We start from the raw sequence: 9,293 nt of genomic DNA on the forward strand, positions 1-9,293 counted from the left end.
AAACAACGGGACCAGTGGTTCTAGCGGGACATGAGAGGAGGGGTTAGGGAGAAGTTGGGAACCAACAAACTCAGAGATAGGAGAATAACAAGAGATCTAAAATTGATCTTTTTTCATGTATAATGCCTAGTGTATAATGCCTAGTGGGCTATAATCAAGTGCAATGTATCTGAGAGGAATTACTGAGAGCTAAATTGAGGGTGAGCATAATAGTGGGATAGGAGGAAGGTGAAAGAAAATAGAGGAAAGAAATAGGAGGCAAAGCTATTTAAAGAGTTATAGCTATAGGTATGTATATATGCAAATATATTAATTTATAATGAGATAGAGGCCAAAGCACATATATTTATATGTTAAGTATTAAGATAGCAGATGGAGTTTGAACCTATACTCAAGGCCTTCTTTAATACAAGAACACTTTTTTCCAATTACCTGGCACTCTTTTATACTCATCTTCCTGACACAATCACTGAAGAAAAAATGGGTGCATAGTTCCAGGTTATCAAAAGATCTAACATCTGGCATCTTAAAGGCTGAAGTTTAAAAATTGGCCATCCAGCTGGGAGGCAAATAAACCCGCATGGAAGAAGCACACCAACTTGTGTGATCATGACATGTCAACAGGACTAGGTATCAAGAGATTTAAAACAAACAATTATATTGATGCGAATGAGTGGGTTTGGAGTGAAGACCCAAAGCCCATCTGTAGACAATTGGACATCCCCTCACAGGAGGGTCATAGGGAAGAGATGGTTCAATCAAAGTGCAGTAGAGCACTAACAAAACACACATAATTCCTCTAGTTCCTTAATGCTTCCTCTCCCTCACTACTGTGACCCAGATCTACCATGCAAATTTGGCTAGACCACAAAACACACATTGGTACAGGTAAGAGCGCCTGACACATGGAATTCACGACAGATAAACCCCCCAGGAACAGTAGTGGGAGTAGAGCTATCCTGAGGGTAGGGGAATGGTTGAGGAGGGGGAAGGGGTAGAAAGGGGGAACCCATCACAAGGTTGGATATATAGCACCCCTTCCCCCAAAGGGGATGAATAACAGAAATATAGGTGAAGGGAGACAATGGACAGTGCAATACACTAACTAATAATAGCAATATATAATTGATCAAGGATTCATAAGGGTCAGTGGGTGGGGGAGGGAGGGGATAAAATAGGAGTGATGATGGCAACATATATACAAATATGCTTGATATAATTGATGTACGGAATGTTATAAGATCTGTAAGAACCCCCAATAAAATTATCTTAAAAACAAACAAAAACAAACCTTGTCAGTTGATTCCCCCCTCTGATGCATGTTGGGCATCATCTGGTTTTAAACATTTTCTGGGTTTTGTTTCTGTTCTTTTTCATATTGGGATTTACCTCAAATGTATTTTGTCATTGATGGTAACACTTTTTAATTTAGGTTACATTTTTTTCAGTATATGAAACTCAGAATTGATGAACCTGTAGAGACAGCAAGTAGATAAAGGTTCCTGGGGGAACGGGGTTGGAGGGTAATGGGGATCTGATATCAAGGAGTTCTGTAAGGAAGAGAATGTTTGAAACTGGCTGTAGAGCAATTTTACAGTATTCCTTGATATGAATGAACTATGGAATAGTTTAATATTTCTATTAGCTCCCAATAAAACAGTTTGGGTACAGTCTTGGAAACCCTAAGGAGCACTTCTGTACTATCTTATGAATTTAACAAGCTATGAGTCTAAATTGACTCAATGGTAGTGGATTTTCTTTTGGAAGATAATTCAGATTGACATGATTATGGACACAAGTCTGCAGAGCGGTTAGAGGTATCACTTACCAACTGTGGAATCTTGCACAATCGACTTAGCTCTCTGTATTTTAATTTATCACATGTCAAATTAAAATAATAATACAACCTATCTCTTAGACTCCTAGAGCTGGTTTATTATATATCACGCACTTTTAACATTTTCTGCTACATAATTAATACTTGATAAATATTAGCTATTATTGATATTTGTCATAGAGAGATAGAGTAATTTAAAATTTTTTCTTGAGTAGCTGGATTATTTGAAGAACAGTGTGGCATCAGGATTGGAGGAAGGCTTATTACTACCTCGTGATATGCTGAAAATCCAACCTTGATTACTGAAAATGAAGAAGACTTGAAGCTGATGATTGATTTGCTGATAAAGATCAAGAATTGAAGCCTTCAGTATGGATTACAACTCAATGTAAATAGACCAAAATCCTCACAACTGAACCAATAGGTAACATCATGATAAATGGAGAAAAGGTTGACGTTTTCAAAGATTTTTGTCTTGTTTGGATCTACAATCAATGCTCATGTACATAGCTATCAAGAGATTAAAAGGTGTATTTCATTGGATAAATCTGCTGCATCAGACCACTTTAGAGTATTGACAGGCAAGGATGTTGCTTTGAGGAATAAGGTGCACCATGGTATTTCCAATTGCCTTACATCCATGTGAAAATTGGACACTGAATAAGGAACACAGAAAAATCAATTAGTTTGAATTGTGGTCCTGGCAAAGAATATTTCAAGGACTATGGACTGCCAAAAGGACAGACAGATCTCTCTTGAAAGAAGTAAAACCAGAATGCTCCTTAGACGTAAGGCTGCCATCTTACTTTGGACATGTTGTCAAGAGAGAGCAGTCCCTGGAGGACAACATACTTGGTAAGGTGGAGGGGCAGCAACAAAGAGGAACATCCTCAATGAGATGGATTGAGACAAGGGCTGCAACAAATGATTCAAACATCAGAACAACTGTGAGGATGCCTCAGGATGGGTGGGTTTCCTTCCGTTGTGCAGACAGTGCCTTATGCATAGGGTGGGTACATCAGCTAACAAAAAAATCCATACATTGATGGAAGGCAAATACCAGCTTCCCTATAATAATTTCTGAGATTTAACTCTCAGGCATAGACTCATGAAACAAGGATGCTGGGCCTTGAATTCCACAAATGAGTTTTTCTTTTTGCTGTTTCTTTCTATACTATCATCAAAGTCTCTTAATTTACTCCTCTTTGTGGTCTTCATTATATCACCTCTGAGTTCTCCCTCTCCAGGCCTTCTGTTGTAGTTTGAAACTACAAGGTTTAGATCTGGAATTGTTCATTAGATGGTTAAGAATTTAGAAAAGGTGTTTCTTTCTCAACATCTGACTACTACAGATTATGGGCCCTCAAAAGGTTAAACAATTATGATGATACTATCTTTTTTTCACATTCCTATTTTAGTTCTACTCTTCTGTAATGTAAATAGATACAGCTGGAAGTGAGACACTGGTGCTTACTGAACAGTGTGCTGTTTAACAGAGTGGAGTTCAAGTTGCACTGATCATCTATGTCTCTTACGTGATCGCTCTACTTCCTCGTGCCTGAAACGACATCACTGAAAGTGGTGGTGGGAAGAGAGGAGCCATCACATCATTTTGCACCATTGATGTTCTGTGGTAGTAAAGAGCCTTAAGAACATGGACAATAATCACACATACTGAAATGAAAGAGAAAGATTGAGTATTTCCTTGCTTTTAATATAATATTTTTAATTTATAGAATTTAATTTTTAATAATGACTCTTTGACCACCAGTTTGTTAAATTCCTGAAAATGTAACTGTTGGTTCTCATAAACCTCTGAATCACTGGAGGGAAAAGGTATATAAAAATATGAATGAAAAAAGCATGATTATATTTCCAAATATGAGGTCCCCTTTGTACCAGCATGAGTTAGACAGAATGTTCATGTTACTCTGGTTCTAGTGCCAGTGAATGCAGAAGTTGACAAAGAGGTTCAAGTATTGTGGAGGCAAAATCGTACTACAACTGATAGTGGAGTCCACAAGTTTACTGATAAAAGTTAGCTCTTTCACCTTACTAGTTGATTTAACAGAGCCAAATCTGAAGTCTCTGTTTGCAAAATCAGGAAGTATTTAATGGTCACTGTACGTGTATAACAAATTTAATCATGAAAAGTTAGGTGTGGTGTTGTTGCCACCATTCACTTGTTGGTTTGTCATGCAGTGGTGGCGTATACACTGCCGTGAAGCCAGAAGTTACGCATTCCAAATACCAGAAGGATAACCCATGGGAGGCAAGTTTTAGGAGCGCTTCCAGATTAAAGAAGACTAGGATGAAATACCTAGGAAATTATCTAATGGAATCTCATTGATCACAACAAAACATTGTATTATATAGTGCTGGCAAATTAGTTCCTAGGTTTGAAAACACTCAATGTATGCAGTTATGACATCAAAGGACCGTTTGATCATGAGGACAACAGAGGATTGGTCAACACTGTGCTCTGGTGTACATGAATTGCATGGGTCAGACCTAAATCATTGAATTATTACATGTTTTGGTATATGAAGCTCAGGACTGATAAACCTATAGGGACATAGCATGAGGGTTCAATGAGTAGAAAAAGTTTGGTATGGGGTACAGTATACAGGGGAGGGGGGTGGTAAAATTAGATGGTGTCAAGAAGCCCAGGAAGAACAAAAACATTTGAAAATATAGCAATTGTACAACACTGATTGGTGCGATTGAACTGTGGAATGACATGATTTATGTATTAACCTCCAATTAATAATAAAATTTTAAAAAACAACTGTGAGGATTCTTAGATTTTACTTGGATTAAAATGTCACATCCTATACTAAAATGAAACTCACCTGTATAGAACTCACATTAATGAAACTGATCTATTCTAATGAGGCAGTCATTTTTAACCCTACTCTATAGCTCCCTACAAAACAAAGACTTTAGCTTTCTGTACTAAATTAGTTCTTTTATTTTTAAAAGTAGGTCAAGACCTAGTTAAGTCTTATGTTCCCAGAGGTGCTGCTCAGCATGTTATCATGCTGAAATTTTCATTAATTGGCATATAATTTGATAAACCACTAGTATTTTTTTCCTGCAATATATACCAGGGGGTGAGTTCACCAAATAAAAGACCATAGAATATTTGATGTAGTGAAAACAACTGTGTTAAAATAAATTTTAAATCAAGTAAAAAACTCTTTAATTGTGGCTTGAATATAATTATGCATTAGTTTAATGGTTCTGAAATATAAAATATTAAAAGCTCCTTTACTGCAGATTCTAAAAATAGTGTTTATAAAATCATGTCTAGCAGATCCCTACTTGTTTCCAATGCCTATTATTCTTTTTCTCCCTTTGTAGTGTTTACTCTGGATTGAATCTGAGTTTATGGATATCTAGTAGAATTATGTTGTCATTGCCATTTTAATTTAATCTCTAGTCGATTTTGACTCTTGGTGATCCCGTGTGTGCAGAAAAGAACTGTTCTACAGAGTTTTGTAGGTTACTGCCCTTTGGAAATCAATGTCATATCAGTTCTCAGAGATGCCTTGGGTGGATTTGAACCATCAACCTTTAATCAGAGTCTCAACACCTAACCATTGGTCCATAAAAGTATTTCTAGTATAAGTACAGAATTTCTGAAATTGCCTATAAGTGAGCCTATATAACTAATTTTTCGCACATACGTGGACTTTTTTGTGGCAGCTTCCCTTAACAGTGTATCATCATGAAGTTTTCTTCTTTTATTCTATCTTGTTGAAAGAAATTCAGAAATCATTATCTTAGGACATTAAAAGGGATCACATACTAGGAATATGGTAACCTGAGCTGGAAGAAAGGAGTTAAGCTACCACACTAGCTGCAAACCACATATCTTTAAAAGGTATTTATTGAAAGAGAAACTTCTATTATTTAAAACACAGTTCTGAATTTAGATTGTTACCTACAGTCATTTCTGATGATATTTACTCTTATTATCATCTTAATGAATTGAACGTTATTTCACTGATAATTCTATAATTTAGTTTAGAAATAATTATTAACAAAGTTATATTTAAAACATAATATATAGTTTTATTAAAATATAATATTTGTATTTAGTCATTAAATATTTATAATATTTATTAGTCATTTAAGTATTTAGAATATATTACTCCTTTATTTTTACCTTGAAAATTATCTACATTTGTGGCACCATGTTTCATATGCAGTAACTGTGGTATACTCTTCCACTTGGGAATAGTTCCTCAGGAGTATTTTGTGCTATAATTATCTTGTGTACATGAAAACCAACATAAGAGGAGGTACCCCCCCAAAACCAAATTACACTAGATACAGTGTAGCCTTGGTAATACACAATTTTCCCACTGGGTGAACATTAAACAACTTGCTCTGAATTAGTGCACCCAGTGGCATCTCCTGGGAAGATTCTCTCTGGTCACAGTGAACTTTTTCATAAAAACAGTTTTCCTTGAGCCTCATTTTTTGTGATAGCCAATTTAAAAGAACAGCATGTGGCTGTGGAATTTTGTTTTCTAAAAAAAAAAAAAAAGAAGAAATTTTGTTTCCTGCCCAGGAAAAATGCCACAGAAACTTGTGATGTTGAACACAACATACAAGGACTATGGGGATAACTCATATACTGTGGAAGTGTATGAGTGGTTGTCTCCTTTCAAAAACTATCATGCCTCTTGCCCTATGAACCTTACTCACCTGACATCACTCCATGTGACTTCTTTTTATTTCCATAAATGAAGAAGGACATGAAAGGCTGGTGATTTGAGGACTTAGAAGAGGTGAAATAAAAAATAATGGAGGTCTGTCAGCCATCCAAACAGATGAGTTTGAAAATGTTTCTGAGAATGGAATCGCATTAAGTGTAATGGAAAGTATTAAGTGTAATGGAAAGTCCTTTGAGGGTGACAAGATCTTCTGTAGAAAAAAAATTAAATGCGTAGCTTTGAAAAATAATCCAAGTTATTTGGGTTACCCACCCCCCTTGTACAGCATGATTCCAGTAAAGATGTTTATTGTACTGCATTCCCACAAACTGGAATGATTAAGAATGTACTAATTAGCACAAGGCATAGATTTTCAAATTTATACTTAGGAAATCTATACAAATCATTTAATAAAAAATTAAGATAAAAATGGAAACCATGAAACAAACCATCACTTGCATCAAGTGAAAGCAAAGTGCTCTTCTCCTTTGGAGCATTAGCAATTCGATACTGCAGTGAAAACAAGCAGCAGTCTCCATGCAAAGGTTTGTTGGGAATGCTGGGTAGTCCCTGGCCTGCCCAGTCGCTGTCTAAACTGGAATTATGAAAGTCAAAGGGAAGAGAAACTATGCAGCTCTGTGGTTTGGAAAATGGGGCTTAAATAAATGTACCAAATTGCTTTATCTTATTTTTTTCCCCTTTTCTCTGGTATTTGACAACTTGCTCTGAGTGGGTGTTTAGAAAGGCGTTTTTCCAGTCTATGTTTTCTGGCTGCCTCTTGTGAGATTCATAAACTCTGTTAGGACAGAGTGGAAGCTCCATCTGTTTGCTTTCATATAATAAAATCTGAATACAGGATAGTGGTGTTCGAGCTAATATTGTCTGCATATGATTTCTAATAAAGACTTGTATGGAATGTTTTTACATGTCGTTCTTAAATTTTCATGAGAAAAATGTCAGCTGGTAGTCTTTTTATTATTCTTTTTTGCTCAATACATTTTATTTTCTCTAGAATTTTTACATCTTACAAGATTTATTTTTCCGGAAGCTAAATGAGGAATTTGTAGAGTTTTTCTCATAAGAAACTCTATGAAGTTCTTGTAAATGGCATTCTCTGATTTTCTTGTCAGCCTACTTTAAGGAAATCCACATGTTTAAAAATTCCCCACAATTTGGTCCATACCAAATAATTGTTCAAGCCAAAGATCTGAGTAGTAAACTGAACTCAGGATTCTGCAGAAAGTAGAGTCAAACAGCACAGATCACTGAGTAACCAAATAGAAGACCAGACATCCTGAGCCCTATAGACTGGTGTGAGGGGAGGACTGCTGATAACTGAATACACAATGTTACCAGACAGCATTGATCCCAAACCATTGCTCCTGCCTGTTTCTGCATGCTACTGCCAAAGAAAGTAGGAATGACATCCCCATTCTGACTCAGCTTTGATCCTCAGTATCATGTGGTCCTTTATGGGCAGACGTTAGTCGAAGTTCACACGGGAGGCCAACATTTTTGTCCACAAGTCTCCTTGATTTCCTCACAGTGATGGAGATCAGAGGTTGAGTGCATCAGTACTATGACCCGCCACTAACTTTGTGACTTCAGAAGCAGCTCGACTCTTTCTGAAAACCACTCACAATTTTTTTTTTGGACTATGCAGTCCTTTAGGAGTTAATCTGTGAGGTCATATGACTATTTGGCCTTCTGTTGACTTTGAGCCCCTAATGACCAGAGCCTCCAAGAATCACTGCCAATGAATATCAGCAAGATCAATTTCTTTGGTGGGTGCATCAACACCAAATCCAATCTTCATGTCAACCAATGCAGAGGAGGCAATCAAGATATTTCCTGTATTCCAAAAATGGCTTTTGTGGTATGATTCATGATATCCACTTCAGTTTGACCTATCTCAAATCCAGCAAAGCAAAATTTGGCAGCAATTAGCTGCTCCTCAGACCACTATGGATCATTCTTGGCATCAACCTTGAAAACATCTGCACTGTGGGTGGACAAAACAGGTAGCCTTCCTTGACGCCAGGATTCTTTTTGGGAACGCAGTTTCTGTTCTTCTACCTATGCGCTCCATCATGGGATTATTTCACCCTGGGGGGCAATAAAAGCTGTGTAACCACAACCCCCTGTGGTTTTGGTGAAAGCACTTTTGATATTTGATTCCTGCAACAACTGAAAATTATAACTGCTAATTTTATTTCAAATCACAACGTTGCCTTCCAGGTGGTTCTTTCTAGCTGCAGTCCAGCTGTGATCTGGTCCTTGGACTGTGGGGGTGGGGGGCGGGGGGGGCGAGTTTCCCTGGATTATTCACCAACTCCTGGACTGCTTTGTTTTCCCCTCATAAAGGTTTGGACCAATGAATAGCACCTCAAAGCTCACCATTGCCTTGAATAGGCTGGGGACTGTGCCCACACTAAGTAGAGAAGCAACAACCTGGTTTTATTACTCTTTAAGTAAAGCACTTTTTTCTTAGAAAATATTTTTCTTTCTCTTCATGGTTAAAATACCCTGAAATATATTATTGCTTAATCTGGGTCAACTTCAAACTTTGTGGCAGATGAAATTTCTTGTATCTCAGAAAAAGTATCAGTTACTTCAATTAATTTATTTATCAACATGCTTTAAGTACAATATCATTGTCAAAGAATTAGTTATATAATTTTTGCTATAAATATTTATATATATATTGTTCACTATAGTTGATATAGCAATAT

General features: G+C 36.7%; 1 pseudogene; it reads right to left on the reverse strand.

The window, feature by feature from the left end:
• Nucleotides 1-7,578: 7,578 nt before the first annotated feature.
• Nucleotides 7,579-8,961, reverse strand: LOC142440601 (bifunctional phosphoribosylaminoimidazole carboxylase/phosphoribosylaminoimidazole succinocarboxamide synthetase pseudogene; annotated as a pseudogene).
• Between the last annotated feature and the right edge of the window lie 332 nt (nt 8,962-9,293).

Source organism: Tenrec ecaudatus, chromosome 2 (assembly GCF_050624435.1).
Source record: "Tenrec ecaudatus isolate mTenEca1 chromosome 2, mTenEca1.hap1, whole genome shotgun sequence".
Lineage (NCBI taxonomy): Eukaryota > Metazoa > Chordata > Mammalia > Afrosoricida > Tenrecidae > Tenrec > Tenrec ecaudatus.